General features: G+C 42.4%; 1 pseudogene; it reads right to left on the reverse strand.

The window, feature by feature from the left end:
* Positions 1-16114: 16114 nt before the first annotated feature.
* On the reverse strand, positions 16115-16645 carry LOC125360036 (annotated as a pseudogene).
* Between the last annotated feature and the right edge of the window lie 380 nt (positions 16646-17025).

Here is a 17025-nt window from a genome sequence, read left to right on the forward strand (position 1 = left end):
CTAAGTTTCTATTATTTCCTTCCCTCGTGTCTTTTGGCCACCGAAGGTTGGTCCACAGAACTCTGTTGAAATCAAGAAGCATGAAAAGGAAGGCAAATATAGGAGAGAAGATTTAAATGCTCTAATTTTTGGACTACTATATGAAACAAAGAGATGTGGGTACATAATTGAAACAATAAAAATAAGAACTTTGGATGGTCTTTATGTCTGAATTATTTCTCAAACATACAAGAAATTCTCAAAAAAATAACCCAAGGGAATCTTCAGTTGGAGAAATAATGGAGCTAGAATTCAGATAAAAGTAACTAACAGGTATATACACATGTGTTGATATTTGCATAGCCATTCATGTTGAATGCTTGTTTGTATAAACCATCTCACAATTGCACATTTGGTTAGCTTGAAGAGACTTTGGTCTTTTTATTTCTTTATTTATTTTTAGTTATGGGAAAGTTTTTGGAGACTCTCTCTTCCATTCTTTTTGACTGATTAGCCTTTGGAGCATGCTCGCTGAGTCAGAATTTATTCGCCTGAGCCCTTTTCTTTTACTTTTTGTAGCTTTCTGTTGGTGGGTTCATTGACTCTGCGTGGACCTGGCAGGGTTCCTCTTTCTTGCACGCATTCTTTGCTGTACACTGTGCTCCCTTGTCTGCTCCCCCCCCCCCCCATTTTCTGTGAACAAGTGAATATCTGTGCTGTGGAATCTCCATCTCTCACTCTTTACTCTGTCAGGATCCTTGTAGATTCCCTGGGACCTAAGAAGTGGACCTCCTCAATGTCTTCTCTGTGCCATCCACTGGGGCTTTGGATCAGGAGTGAGATGCCAATAGTAGTAGTAGTAGTAATAATAATAATAATAATAATAATAATAATAATAAAAAAAAACCTACAGGAAACTCACATTTTTCAACCAACAGAATCACCAGACAGACAGTTTCGTGCCAGAGGAATTCTCTTTTAATTGCTTGGGAAGGGTGATGGGAAAGGGTGGCTGTCTGGGTGTGCCTCCGGAGCTTCCATCAGGGTGATGTGGATACATGTCAGCAAAGATGATTCGGCAACTCAGAACCAGATCTTTGTCAGAGTTGGAAACTGCAGCTGCTAATTAAGAAGAGGCAGAGATCGAGGAAGCCAGGATCCCGGTGCTGCCTTTCACCCAAGTATGAGGCTGCTGTCCAGAAGCAGGGGGTGAGTGGGCCAATGCTTGGCTGATGAGAAGGAATGTGGGGTGCTGACCCAGGAGCATCTTCATGCTCTCTCCCTGGGGCCTTTCCTCTGGTCAGAAGCCGAGAGCTTACTTCCGCTTGGACTTCTGGCATTGCTGAGGGGGTGGGCACTTGGGTGGAGGCTGACAAACTTGCTTGGTCTGCTGGGGTGGGGGGCAGCATGGCTGGGGTGGGGGGCAGCACTGCTTGGGTGGGGGACAGCACTGCTTGGGTGGGGGGCAGCACTGCTTGGGTGGGGGACAGCACTGCTTGGGTGGGGGGCAGCACTGCTGGGGTGGGGGGCAGCACTGCTGGGGTGGGGGACAGCACTGCTGGGGTGGGGGGCAGCACTGCTGGGGTGGGGGACAGCACTGCTTCTGCTTCTGTTGAGACATTCTGAGTTGGATTTGTAACTGGAAACAAAAGAGACACAAAATGAGTTATACTTGAGCAATAGATCTTGGGGCCCAGGTGACGCTCCATTCACACCAGTATGCTGCTCTGATTTTTACCTTGACCTGATTGCTCCACAAAGTTTAAGGTGTACATGTGTGCCATCGCAACTCCTTTTGAGGACAAAGAAGCAGGGAAGGATAGAGGAAGGGAGGAAGGGAAGGAGGAAAAGAGGAAAAAAGAAGGAAGGGAGATAAAAAAGGAAGGAGGGCTGGGAATATGGCCTAGTGGCAAGAATGCTTGCTTCGTATACATGAAGCCCTAGGTTCAATTCCTCAGCACCACATATATAGAAAAAGCCAGAAGTGGCGCTGTGGCTCAAATGGTAGAGTGATAGCCTTGAGTATAAAGAAGTCAGGGACAGTGCTCAGGCCCCGAGTTTAGGCCCCAGGACTGGCAAAAAAAACAAAAACAAAAACAAACGAAGGAAGGAGAGAAATGGAGAAAGAGTGAAAGAAAAGGAAAAAAAGAGAGGAAGACAAAGGGAAAGATGAAAAGAAAAAGCAAGAAGGACAGAGCAAACAACTATAAGCAATGATGGTAAAACTCTGGTTTCTGGAACAGAATTGCCTGGTATCTGTGTTCTTCCTGAATCACTCAGCCATATGACTTTCAGAAAGTTACTTCTCTGCTTTTAGAGAGTAAGGAAGGAGGGAGTATGCAAAGATACATCCATACAGTCAGAGCTACAGACAGACATAGATGTGTGCATGCACACACTCAGAAAAGGCAGTAGATAATGAGCACTAAGAATGGTTTTGATTTTGTAAGTACATGCACAGAAAGTTACAAAGAAGCAATTAAGCCATTCCCTAAGAGATTCATAGAACAGAGGGACTAGACGAAGATCAACAAGCCATTTGGCTAGATTCTCTTGAATCTCCTTGAAGAAAGCCAGCCTCAGAGAGAAGAGGAGTGGTTGCATAGATGCCTGGCACTGGTGGCTGGAACAGAAGTCTTCTGGTTCCCCAAGCAGGCCCGTACCACTCATCACACTGCCGTGTCCCTTGTCTGTTCCTTAGATCCTTCCTTCTCTGCTCTACTCTTCTAAGTCAGTTTGGTTTCCTGACTCTCCAAACCCTACCCTTTTGCCTACCAGTGGCTCTGCCTGGATCTCTCCTTCTCCTGATTCCTTCTCAGTATCTGGCAAGCCATGGCAGCCACAGCTTGCCAAGAGGGTCCTCAGGACACCGTCTCTCTTGGAAACCTTTCCCATCTCCACCCAACCTCCCACACTCTTCTGCTGGTCTCAAAACATATGGAAAGGACCGAAAGGAAAAAAAGGAAAGATGCCTAGATGAGTCCTTTCTTTCTGACCAACCATCTATAGCTTCCACCCAGCTTCTAGTCAAGCATTGGGATACAGGCAGAGAGAGGCTGTTAGGAGGGTGCTACCCTGTTAGACTTACCAGAGGTCACCAGTCTCTGAAGTGCGGAGATGCCAGTGGGTTTGGGGTGCTCTGAGCTGGCCCACCTTTTATGTATCTCATGGCCGTGCCTGAGGTCATGAGCTGGCCTAAGATTGGGGTGGACTAATTAGTCCCTCATCACAATAGGATCCACCTGTCCTTCCTCAAACTTCAGGTTTTACTCACGCCCTCAGGCTCGCAGTCTCCCTCGTGGCATGGCGGGACTTGGGGCTGATGGTGACTTCACCCTTCCCCTCGTGCCACCTCCCCATCACCTTACAAGGGCCAGCCTTGGATTTCCAAACCCATTCATGACTTTTGACTTAGAACCTTGGCATCTGGGATGGTCCCGAGCAAGCATTCAAGACAGGAATGGGTATGCGTGCGAGGGGAGCGAGGAATGTTTTGAGGAGTTCCGGTTGGCAAATGGTGGGGGGGGGGGGTCTCCCGAGAGGACTATGTGTGTGTTAGCATTGTGTTAAGGACAACAGCTGAGAATGGGGATGATTCTCTTGGAATTTCATTAAGCATAGTGAAATTGACTTTATCTTCATCTGGACTGAGAGCCAGCCACAATCAGCTTGCAAAAAAGAGAAGAAAAAACTTTGTTGTTCTTTCTTTCTTTCTATTGTTATTTAATCAATACAATGGGACTGTAGCCCTGTAGGAAGTCCTGCCTGCTATTGGGAAAAACCATTAGGTCCCATTAGACAAACTGGGTGGTTACAGTAGACAGAACTTATCTCTCTATCTTTCTACATATGTATAAGTCACTCAGACTCCAGGGTTCCCAGGGAAATGATTATCATAGGTGGACAGGGGTGGGGGAACTTAGATACATTGCATTAAAATGAGCTCATGAAGGACTTACTTGGGCTGGCTGAATGCTGAGCTCCAAGCCCCAGTGCTTCCTCCTTATTCCTGTTAGAGATCCCCAAAGAGACAGGAAGGAAGACCATAGGGCACAGACTTGAATGCCCCGTATCTGATAAAGGATGACATGTATTCATATTGAGTTTCTGCTTTTACCAGTTGGGTGACTTGGAGCACTTAATATTTTTTAACTTCCTCTTTCTCATCTGTTAATGAGGATGATAATGCCACCCTGCATGTCAGTAGTAAGGATTAAAATGGATAATTTATGGAAAGTATGTGCGTGTGTTTGGCACAAAATGAGTGTTCGACAATTGTTGGGTGCTTCATGAAGTTGGGCTTTGACTACTAGACCAAGATACACTCTTAGAGGTATGGAGGAAAAATACAATACAGTCACAACACTAAGTGTATATTTGTAAAAATGGAGCCAGGAAACTTGAGAAGATGGATGAGAACAGGGAAGATAATAGAGAGACATAGGGTGGTGGAAAGGGTGTCAAAGGATCAAGATGCACTGTACACATAATTGTACACATGTTAAATTGAAATCTCTTTGTACAAGTATTTGAAGGTAACTTAGAAAAAAAGAAGTATGGAGTGGATAGTTGCAAACATATGAGGGCAGAGAGTAGCTCTTGTCACCAGTGTCATAAGATCTTGACTGGAGAAGTCATACAGGAGAAATAAATTCAAGACATCTATTACTTATCATGGCGGCTGTAGCTAATAATACTGTAATGAAAATTGATTTTAAGTGTTCTTACCACATCAAAATAAAATGTATGTGTCACAATTAAAACAAATTTTGTTTAAAGATCTTAACTGGATTTTATTTGTGATTCTAGAACTGGCCCACACCTTAGTCTATAAAAGAAAATGAATGTTCTGGGTATGAATGAGCTGGGAAGAGCAGAAGGGTTTGGTGTAATAGACAAGAAAAAAAACTTAGGAAGCAGAAACACAAAACAAAAAGCAACAACCCAAAATGGATAGGTCAGTTTCTTATAAAGGTTAAAGCAGATGGGATTTCCTGGTGATGCTGGCTGAAACAGGCTCCTTAACTATCTATTTTTTCTCTTTCTTGATAATCTAGAAGGCCATTTAACAAGGTTTAATGTGGCGGCATGGAACTTATTCTGTTTTGATTTGGTCTCCTGGACCGAATGGAGAAACTCAGTCCAAACCAATTGTCTACTGTAATTTGATTAAACTATCAATATCCAGTACTGGGGCTTGAATTTTGGGCCTTACAGTCTTATTCAGCTTTTTCATTTAATGGCTGGCACTCTATCATTTGAGCCACATCTCCATATCTAGTTTTTTTTTTTTTTTCCTGGTTAATTGGAGATAAGTCTCTGGGATTTTTCCACCTGGCTTGGCATCAGAATACAATTCTCAGATCTCAGCCTCCTGAACAGCTAGGATAATAGGCATGAACCATTGGTGCTTAGCTGTGATAATACATGTTAAATAGCTTAATTAATCTACCACACATTATGTTCACATAGCAAAACATCACATTGTGTATCATGTGTATATTTATTTATTATTTTTCAATGAAAAGTATATTGAGGGACAGGCCTGGTGGTATAATCCTAGTATTTTGGGAGGCTTAGACAGAGAACTGTGTTTGGGAACAACCTGAGTTACGAGTTTCAAGGGAAACTGGGGCTACATGGTAAGACCTATTTCTAAATAGTAAACAAAAAATACATAAATAAACAAATACAAAAATACATTGAGAAATGAAAAAGAACTTGACAGAAGTGGAAACAGACAAGCCAGTCTTTGTCTTGAGGATGGTACATCTTTAATGTCAGACATGGAATTTCACTATGGCTCTATTGGAAACCTTAGAATTTCTCAAGATCTTAGGGAGTCGTTACAAGCCTAGAAGACTCAGACTCAGGCAGTAATGTCTTTTCATTAAACCATGGTCCTGACTGTCAGGGATCATAGGCTGTATGGAAGCAAGGAACTGAGAGAAACCTGAAGGAATACAGGTATCTCAGAAGGACAACCCCTTCGTGGTCTTAGAAAGGGTCTTAGAATTTCAGCACAAGTTCCTAACAACAGTGAAGAAAGGCTGTGTGGGTAATGACTTTGGGATAGTCATTTATTTAGCAAGAAAGGCTGTACTTGTACCACATTCCAGTCACTGTGTCTGTGTTAGGAATACAGGGAGGCAAGGATGGCCAAGTTCTTCCCGTATTCAAGGAAATACAGCCGAGGAGGCCTGTGAGTAGGTCTGCCTTTGCTATGTCTGTGTCCATGGGAATGAATAGTTAGGCTGCTTCATGTCCTCTTAGCTTCTTTCTCCCAAACCCTATAGATATTTTTCAATTGTTTGGCTTGGATTAACTGAAACCAAATGTTACTGGAGTGATCCCTGGATGTTTGGAGAAAGTGTGACTATCCACTTTGTGGGTTTGGGGGTGTTCAATCCTGTCATCTTTTGTTGCATGTACCTCCACCACCCAGAACAGACATTTGGTGGTGGAACCAGCTACCTCAAGAATGCATGATGCAATTCTAATTCTATTGCCAGAGGACAGAAAAAAGAATGGATAACATAGAAGCCACTAATAACACCAAATATTTATCCTAGACTTTGGAACACTGGTTTTCAATCAGCATCACTCTCTGTCATTCACTTTTCCTAACCCTCGGATTCCTCTCTAACAGATATAGGAATGCGCGTGTGCGCGCGCGCGCGCACACACACACACAGAGTGATATTTCCAATGCGTTGGCACAAATGTTTATGGGGAAATAAGAAGATCCCTCAGAAAGCTGATGAGACTGAAGGTGGTATCTAAAACACACATATTCACATATACATACACACATACATACATATATGTGTATGTGTCTATATGCTATCTACCCTAGGTCCATCAGGCAATGACTTCTCACTTTGAATTCATTCCATATGGCTAGGACTCCACATGGCACTGGTTAATATTTCTTCCTTTCCAGATTTTCCTTAGAGTTCATCTCATTCTTATTTCTCTTCCACAAATACCAGCATGATTATGTGAGGTAATTCAATGAGGCGAGGGTATAGGGCCTGCCCTCTCTCAGTGGGCCTATAAGTGGGATATAGATGTTCACCTGCTAGGTTTTAGTCCTAGGCAGTAGCAACACATTTGACCTGAGAAGGCCTTGAACCAGGCAGGGGAGGAGGCAAGGAGCTGAGTTTGGCTGGGTCCAGTCAATTAGCAAGTGTATAGGAAGCAAACTTCATGTCACATACTGTGGGGGTTGGGAAGTCCTTGAGAAGACAAGTCCAGCCCAATGTGACAGAGGATCTGGTGCTCAAAGAGCAACACTGTGACTCAGTCCCTGAGGGATGATATGGAACAAGGGTGTCATAGAGCTCAGAGGAGAAGCTTTTCCCGTGGGATGTGCCCACTGTCAACAGCAAAGCATCAGGAAAGACAGGAAAGGCTCCTAGATGGTGAGCTTCTTATGGATAAAAAGCATTGATGGATAAGAAGCATACCTAACAAAGGTTCTGGCTCAGAATTGAAGCCCAAATAGTTTCTCTGATAAGAATGAGGACATTCTTGGAAAGGAGATGTGGACAGAGAAAACTTCGAGAGGTGAGAAGATGGTTTCTGTGTCTAATGGAAAAAAAGAGAGCCACCTGGCTGGGATGAATGGTCAATGAGATTGGGAGTGGACAGTGAGTGTTGTTCAAACTCTATGGAAAGCCCTAAACCCTAGACCAGCTAGGAGAGCTGAATTGCAGAGAGAAGACTGGGCCATGGCTCTAAACAGTGGAGCCATGATTCTTTGTCATATGACAAAGAAGTAATTGTACAAAAAGTGCTCCCCTGGCACGGGGGGTCAGGCTCTACTCTACTCTAATCGCTCCCTTTCTCACCCTCTCCCCTGGTCACCCGACCCGCAGGTAAGGCCAGAGTGGAGTGGGGGGGCTCAGGAAAGACCTCAGGTGCACGCGGCCATATAAGATTGCTTTACCTCCCTCCTTACCCTTGAAGAAAGCCAGGCGTACACGGATATATATATATATATATATATATATATATATATATATGTATATATAATAAACTAGGTAAATATAGTGTATTTTGATCATATTCACTCACTCTATTTTCTTTCTTAGTCCTCTTTCCTCCTTTTTCCTTTAGAGACAATTTCAGTGGATTTCATTACACTATTTTCATACTACATAAAGTGTTGTTTTTGGTGTGTGCTGGTCCTGGGACTTGAACTCAGGGCTTGGGTGCTGTTCCTGAGCTTTACTTTTGCACAAAGTTAGCACCCTACCACTTTATCCACTGCTCCACTTGTAGCTTTTTTCTTTCTTTTTGGTAATTAATTGAAATAAGAATCTCATGGACTTTTCTGCCCACGTGGGCTTCAAACCACGATCCTCACAATTCTGAGTAGCTAGGATTATAAGTATGAACTATCAGTGCTTGACTTTCTAATGCATTTTGATTATACTCATTTCACATTCTATGTTTCCTCTCTTACAGAAAAGCATTTTTTCAAAACTTTGTTTAATAGCATAGGGAAGTGGAAAGGCTTTGGCATATGTCAAGAAGGCTCAAGTATGCTTCTAGCTTGGCCAGTAATGACAGCAAGCTTTCGGAATGATTGACTTTTCCTCTCTAGGGCTTGGGTTTTCTCTCCTACACAGTATGACCACCTGTAAGTATCTTTCTGGGTTAAATGTAGAATGACCCTCCCCTTGGAGAATGGCAAGCCAAAGGAAGGACAAGACTAAGGTAGTCTGGGGCCTAGTTGTCAGGAGCATGCACAGTGAGTGAGGTAGGGCAGGAGTGGAGGTGGAAAAGATCAAGGGAGGGAGAACAGATGGGGAGAAAGACATGATAAGGTACTGATCTCACAGAGCAGCACAGAAGGCTGGAAGACTAAGAGGAGAAATAGAAAGGGAAGGAGTTGAAGGAGCTTTTTTGTTCTAAGTGATTAAAAATGGGAACGGTAGAGATTAGACCTAGGAGAACCATAAAGAAAGACAAGACTCCTGTCCATACTCACGTGTTTAATGAAGTTGGACACCAAGGGAGAAGTGGCTGGGTAGGCCACAGGAGAAGGAAGGAATAATAAGGGCTACAAAGAAGATTTACCCCCACTGCCTGACAGCCTTATAGTGAGCACTGGGAAAGAAGCAAACCTAGCTAAGGTAAGGTAGCCATATGCCAGCTGAAGGCCAGAGGCTTGTTCTCTCCTGGTAGTAGGCCTTGGACAGAACAGAAAAAAATGTTGTAGATGAATAGGTGGCAGACTGGAAAGAGCCCAGCAGTTAAACAGAGCATTCCATCATCTCTTGGACCAAAGATATGAAGCAACAATTAATGAAATTCTCATCAAGTCACAGGAGAAAATGTCCTTATCTTTTAGAGAAGTTGGCATAAAGCTGCTAACTTTTTTAAGGGTCTTTTATTTGTTGGTTGTTTATTTTTTTGAGACTATTCTCTTTCAACCATTATTTCGTGAAATGATAGTAATTATATAGGATTCCCCTTCCTCTGTTTACTTGGTAAAATAAAAAGTTTGATATTTTCACTGATCTTCTTCCTTCCCTTCCTCCCCCCCTTCCCTTTCTCTCCCTTCCTCCATCTCTTCCTTGTTTCCTTCCTGCCCTACCTTCTTTCCTCTCTTTATCTTTTCTCCATCTCTCGCATTCAGCTTAGTGAAACCCCCAAACTAGAAAATACTAATATGTTCTACCAAGTCTTTTCACTAACAAATGTGGAAAAGGTGAATGAGATAAGGGAAATTACATACTTGAAGTCATACTTTATGTTAGTGAGGGGATTTAAACTCTGTGTACTTGACAAAAAGCAAATGAAAATGACCATCCAAGCAAACAAAGAACTTAGGACTTTGGCTTGCATCACAGTTTCAACTGGGAATTCTCCTCCCCTCTGTCCTTCCCCAACTTCAAAGCCAGGCCTTGCCAAGGGTGGCAGGAGCAGGCCTGTTAAGACACCCACACCCCACTCCGATGTTTCCAAGACTCTCTGGGACACAGCACATAGCTCTGACCTGCCCCTTTCTCCTTGGAAACGTGCTGGGGCCTGCACCAGAGTCTCACCAAGACAGAACCTAGACTCCTTTGCTCTTAACCAACTTCTAAGAGCCGAGGTGATTAACTCCTTCAAACAACCTCTCCTTTTCCTGATTCTTAGGAAGTCTCTGTGAGGAGTGAGCGATTCACCTCCAATCCCCACGAAATCAAGTTCCTTGATTTCGTACCTGTTCCATGTTCAGATCTAGTGATGGGGGGGGGGGGGGGGGGGACACTGGTAGTTCAGCACACTGGGGCTTTTCTGTAATTTCAGTAGCTCCAAGATGGTGAATGAAGTCCCAGAAAGGGTGAGGTTTTGCTGGGCCCTTTGAGGCTTCTGTTTTTCCTTTGTGATCTTCATTCCTGTGGTTCTAATAGCACTTTGGTAGTGATGACTTGCAATTCTTTCTTTAGGCCAGGCCTCTGATTTGTGCTTCAGATCCATGGCACACCTTGTACCATGCCCTAATATCTCCACCTGATGCAGGCTGTGTTGTTTTGATTGATGTACGCACTTACCGTACCCTATAAATATACTTAATATCATTTATTGATTAAAAGATCAATCTGGCTATAGCAAAGGCACAGTGATCTCAACACATCCAGCACTGAACTTTTTGTTCTTCCCTTCTTGTGCTCATTTTCTATTTCAGGAAACAGAACCACCATCTACCATCTACTCAGCAGTTCCAGCCGGCAGACAAGCACTGTCACTCACTATGTACATTTGCCAAGTTCCATTGATCTATGACTTAATCGGTAACGTATGACTGTTCTAATCTGACTTTCATCAGCTCTGACCTCCAAAATTCTCCCTGATATCTCGCTTGCTGAAAACTTCAGCATAGATATATATTATTACTATGATGTACATATATGTATATTGAGATGCAAATATATGCACATATGGAACTTGTTTTATGCTTACAATTTTGTTTTACTTCAAAATACTGTAAAGCCATACACATCATCTACCAAAAACAAATCCCAAACCACCACAAAAACACTGTAATTTGAAATGTAGTGCTGGCAGCTTATACTTATAATTCTAGCTATTTAGGAGGCTGAGATCTGAGGATTACAGTTCAAAGAAGCCTGGGGAAATAAATCCAAGAGACTCCTCTCTCCAATGAACCAGAAAAAATATCCAGAAGTGAAAGGATGGTTCAAGTGGTACAGCACCAGTAGAATAAGCAAGCCAAGCAAGTGTTAAGACCCTGAGTTCAAATCCTAGTACCAGCAAAAAAAACCCAATGACAACAAGAAAAAACAAAACAAAATCTCAAACTGTACTTTGAGTCCCCAATTTTGATTTTCACTCTAGTATTGAAGACATTACATAAGATATTCAACATCTTATTATTAAAATTAAATTTGTGTTATATGACTTCGCCCAAGGCATATTAATGTGTCTTGAGGTCATTTAATGTAGGCTAGATACGCCATGGTGTTCATTAGGTTCGATGTACTAAAGGCATTTTTGACTTAAAACATTTTTAATATGTGATAGTTTTATACAGATGAAATCCATTGTAAGTTGAGGCACAGTTTGAGGGAAGAAGTGTATATGGAGGGGCAGAAGGCGGAAGAAGAGGAGGAGAAGGAGAAAGAAGAAGAGGAAGGGAGAAAGAAGGAAAAAGGAGGAAAATATCAACAACTAGGAATCTAGTACATCTGTTTGAAAGGTATCCAGAAATCTTTATACTATTCTTGAAACTTTAAGTCTGAAATTATGTCAAAAGAAATCATTTTATGGTCTGGGAATATGGCCTACTGGTAGAGTGCTTGCCTCACATACATGAAGCCCTGGGTTCCATACCTCAGCACCACATATATAGAAAAAGCAGGAAGTGGTGCTGTGGCTCAAGTGGTAGAGTGCTAGCCTGGAACAAAAAGAAGCCAGGGGGGCTGGGGATATGGCCTAGTGGAAAGAGTGCTTGCCTTGTATACATGAGGCCCTGGGTTCCATTCCCCAGCACCACATATACAGAAAACGGCCAGAAGTGGTGCTGTGGCTCAAGTGGCAGAGTGCTAGCCTTGAGCAAAAAGAAGCCAGGGACAGTGCTCAGGCCCTGAGTCCAAGCCCCAGAACTGGCCAAAAAAAAAAGAAGCCAGGGACAGTGCTCAGGCCATGAGTTCAAGTCCCAGGACTGGCAAAAAAAAAAAAAAAGAAATCATTTCACACATAATGAGCCACTGCCATTCTCCTACACAGAATCTCTCAATAACCCCTTAATCCTTCTACCTACAGAATAAAGTCTAAATTTTGATATGATGTGGCGCCACCTTCCTCTCCAGTTTTATCTCATATGCCCTGGCTCATGTTTTATGTCCTGTCATTGGGGACCTGGTAGTTGACCAATTATTTCTCATTTAAAATCTTTGCTTACATTGTCTTTGTGTAAGGAATTCCTTCCAGCCCACCTACCCCTTGCCGGCCACTGGACGAGAAGTCAGAGGAGTGATTCTAACAGATCGGTTACATAGACCATCTTCCAGTTTCTCTACAACCTTTTCCTTCTAGCCAGTTCACCTGTAATAATAGTCATCTTCTTTTTCCTGGAATACAAACAAAAAAAGGAGGAGGGTTTAGAGGAATAGCCTGAGATTCTAAGTGTGATAGCACTGGATTCAGAGGACTTGAGCAGTGTCTTTGGTACACTCAAAGACTACCGGTGAGGCTGCTGGCCCTCCCTCTAGTTTCGTGTCTTTTCACGCAAGGAACAAGAAAGTTCTTTATATAACTTTCAGGACATCTGTCATCTGGTATTGCCGCATTTCTGATTCTCTGAAAATAGACACATTAATCTCTTCTGAACTTCCTCTGAAGATGGAGGAAATAATTTCCCAGTCTGCAGAGTACCAGGTAAGCATAAATTAGAGGGTAAGAACGTGTTGTGCCTGTGTGTGTATAGGATGGGGACAAGGATAACAGACAAGCAGAAAGCCCTGTCCTCCTCCTCTTGTATCACACTCTTCACTCGGTTTTAGGACTGCCAAATAGTTGTCTTAACAACATTTTATGAGACAAACTTAAATATATGAGAAATTCCCTTCCCCAACCAAGAGGGTATTCTGCTGAGCATGCTGTGCATGAGCAGGAAGTACGTCACTAGCCTGTACCAGTGTAGCCTGAGGTAAGTTCACACCTATGGGATCTGTGATTCTCTAGGATTTTCTACAGAACACCTACTACACATTCTCTGACCTGGGAAAGTCAAATTCAACTGGAATTCTCAATTTCCTCTGGACAATTTGGGATGACCATGAATCCTTTTGCCAAACATAGGTCTGGTGAAGATTAAGAAGATATTATAGTAGGTGGTTATACATCCTCTCCCTGCTATAAATGGAAGGCTCTTATTTATGTTTACATGTGGCTTGGAATGAGAGAAAGGAGCCAATGAGGAAAACTAACCACAACAAAATCAAACAGGTGAAGTTGATCTCCATATTGAAGAATTAAGCAAGAGAGAAGAAGGGAAGGAAATTGAGAGGGTATATATTCACTTAATGCTTACCAGGCTATTGGTAAAATTTTTGTGCAATCCTAGAAAGGAGGGAAACTTTATGTAGGGAAAATTTTATCATCTATCTATGTGTTGTCTGTCTGTCTATCTTCTCTCTATCTGTTCCCAGGTAGGGTGGTAAGAAATGCTATTTTAAGAAATTTTGCGCTGTATATTAAGCAAAACTTCCATTGACATTCTTCTAGTTTCTCCAAGGGAAAAATGTGGGTACTTTTGATATCTTTCTTAAGTCAAGATGCAAAGCTGATCTGTCATGTGCAGGTTTCCAAAAGATTACCTTGCAAATAAGTATAGATTGTTTCAAAATGAACTTAGTGAATTTTATGGTAATCTATAAATCTATAAATGCTTATCTATGTAAAATGCAGCCTTACAATCTCTCTTTGATGTACAGAAATCCCCAAAGATAAATGTATTTAAAAAGCAATTTGAAATAAAGTTTTGCTTTAGATAGTAAAAAACTAAAATCAGACTTGGTTTTTCATAGGCATGAAACAAGGCAACTCAATAAAGCATGGGGAAGAGGATCCCAAGTGTGGGCCTCAGAATCCTTAAGTTCCATTGTCCTTGACTCCTGGCCTTTGGCAACTTCCTTCTGCTCTCAGCAGAGAGGCTGAGGCTGAGAGGGAGACGGAGGTGGCTTCTTTCACCTTTTCCGTGCACACCCTTCGTCTGGGACAACCCTGGCGTGTAGGTGTGTGGAACCCAGACAAGCAGGTATGATGTTTGCTTCCCAGTAGAGAAATCAGATTCTATGCTTGGAATTCTGAGTCATATCAAGCCTCCATGAAGGTGGGTCTCTCTATATTCTGTGCCATATGTTCTCCCCCACCATGAGAATTTAAGGAGTTCTCTTTGTGTGCAGCATTTTCTGCTAGGCCCCTGAGGGATGACTTACACATAAGATATAACTTGAGGTACCACTGAAAGTGGGAGCGATGCAAAAAGACCATCTTCAAGTTACTGGTGTCTGCTTACAGAAAATGGAAGCAAGTAAAGGGGAAACTCAACTCTGCTGTAAATGTAGAACTTAGGTTTTCATTGAAAATCAAATTATGGACAGAGGAATAAGATGGTCTGAATAGAGGACAAAACCTTAGGAACCTGATCAGGAATGAATGGAATCATGGTGTGTGGGGTTGAATGAATTGGGGATGGATGATGGATTGCACTTTGGTCTTCTCCTACCAGCACTGTGGGCTGGAATGAAGAGCAGTGGCATTTGATGTAGGGATGATGTAGTTCTTTGTGGAGGTCAACAAAAAGCCTCTCCTAGCAACAGAAGTCATGGAAGAGGTAGTTATAACTGGGATGCAGGCTGGAAAAGAGGGAAGAGGATGAAAAGTCGGAGGCACTTTAGAGAATGGAAGCTTCCAAGCCGATTGGGGCTGTTATTAGAGATTCCTGGAACAAGGGAATCAGAGTTCTAGTGGAAAAGAGAAGATGGAAGACGTTTCTGGCCAGGAGGGCAAAACTAACTTAGGAAATAAGTTAACGTACTTGTAAATGAAGCGTAAACATCTTTTTTTTTGCCTTTATAAGAGGAAGTTTTATTGTTATTTACCTTAATAGTTTCAGAAAGAGGAACAGATTAGCTCAGTCCAACATGCTTGGCAGTTGGCAGAATCTAGTGAAGCCAAGTGTTCTGATTGCTAAGGATTTAATTTGGACGCCTTTAATACTTAGCCATCTAACACTTCAAACATAATCCAAAATTAATGCATCATCACCTTCCTTCTCACTTAAAGAAGGCACCTACCTCACTTCATTATGGAAATGTTTTCATTAAATATGATTCCCAGAGGATCAAGTTCCCTGGAGAAATACAGCCATGAGGACAGTGCACAGAAAATAAAATTCAAAATAAAACTGTATAATTTACTAATCTAAGGAAACAAAACCTTCCAATATATTAAGAAATCCAGTTACAAACAGTACAAGAAATGCCTAACGTGTGAAACTGTAACCTCTCTGTACATCAGTTTTATAATAAAAACTTAAAAAAAAAAAAAGAGCAGGGTCCACTTGGTTGGGCACCTTGATGGTGAATAAGATGCCTTCATGAAAAGGTTGAAAAACAGAAAATAGTGGCAAACAATGTCATGCAGGAGAGCTCTGAGATCATTTGATATATCAGCACAAGGCTGTTTTATATAAGTCGTGGTCACCTAGTGCACTGTCACAAATGCTTGAAGTGTCAGAATGTTAGGTTAACACAAGTTAAAAACAACAGTACTGGGCTGGGAATATGGCCTAGTGGCAAGAGTGCTTGCCTCATATACATGAAGCCCTAGGTTCGATTCCCAAGCACCACATATATAGAAAACGGCCAGAAGTGGCGCTGTGACTCAAGTGGCAGAGTACTAGCCTTGAGCAAAAAGAGGCCAGGGGCAGTGCTCAGGCCCTGAGTCCAAGGCCCAGAACTGGCAAAAAAAAAACCAAAAAAAAAAAACCAGTACTCCAGCAAACTACCATTTCTGATGACCAATGAACAAATGGAAGCTGATTTTAGAAAAATATGAAATGCCTCAAAATCAAGGAAAAAAATAAAATTATAGTCTAAAAAAAAAAAAAGAAATCCAGTTACAAATGCACTAAGAGGTTCATGTGAAGAGGTTCTGGTATAACTGAAAACGACTGGCTGTTTACAAGATACACAAGCAGGAGCGGTGCACCTAGCCCAGCGCTGGCCCTCAGAAGCCGAAAGTGTTCTCTCCACTGTAGACCACATACAAGAATCCATCTTCATCCTTTTCCTTCCCGTAAAGCTGTTCCCATAGTTAGGCTGGACTGTGGAACCGTCTTATCCACAAACAGGAAGATCGCCTTCTCAGAAGGAAGCTGGATCCTTTTCCTGATGATCCACATGAACTGAGCCACAGTGATATCACATGGAACCAAGTACTTCCGCTTGTCAATGTCAACAATCTGAGAGCCTGAGACTTTTTCCACAATCACCGGAACGCGGTCGGGGTACTTCGCTCGGATCTTCGCGGATTCCACACATCTGTGTTCCAGAGAGTGGTCCTCCTTGAACATCCACTTCATGGCGGCGGCGAGGAGGGGGGCAGAGCCGGCTCTCGGAGCCGCTGAGTCCGGCGAACCGACCACAACAACCACCAAGCGTAAACATCTTTAGAGGGAGAGGTACAGGCCCAATGAGAAGTCAACTATGCTCATTTCAAAAAAATAGTTTCTGGAATTTTGAGTTTATAGGGGTTATAAAAAAGAAAAAAATACTCTTGAACATATAAAATTCAAATGGAATCTCCATGAATCCTTTTTTCATTCACAAGCAATGTATCTGCCCAATGATAGATATTCTCCATTCCTCTCACAGGCTCTCCTAGATCTGCCAGGACTCAGACTCTATTCTTTATTCCTGAAACATTGGGTATAAAATTTGTTAATCCCGACAGTGTTAAACCTATGAGGCCATAGCCACAAATGTCCTTCCCAAGACTAGCACTGAGCCAGGTCCATTA

The sequence above is a fragment of the Perognathus longimembris genome, chromosome 11, assembly GCF_023159225.1.
Source record: "Perognathus longimembris pacificus isolate PPM17 chromosome 11, ASM2315922v1, whole genome shotgun sequence".
NCBI lineage: Eukaryota > Metazoa > Chordata > Mammalia > Rodentia > Heteromyidae > Perognathus > Perognathus longimembris.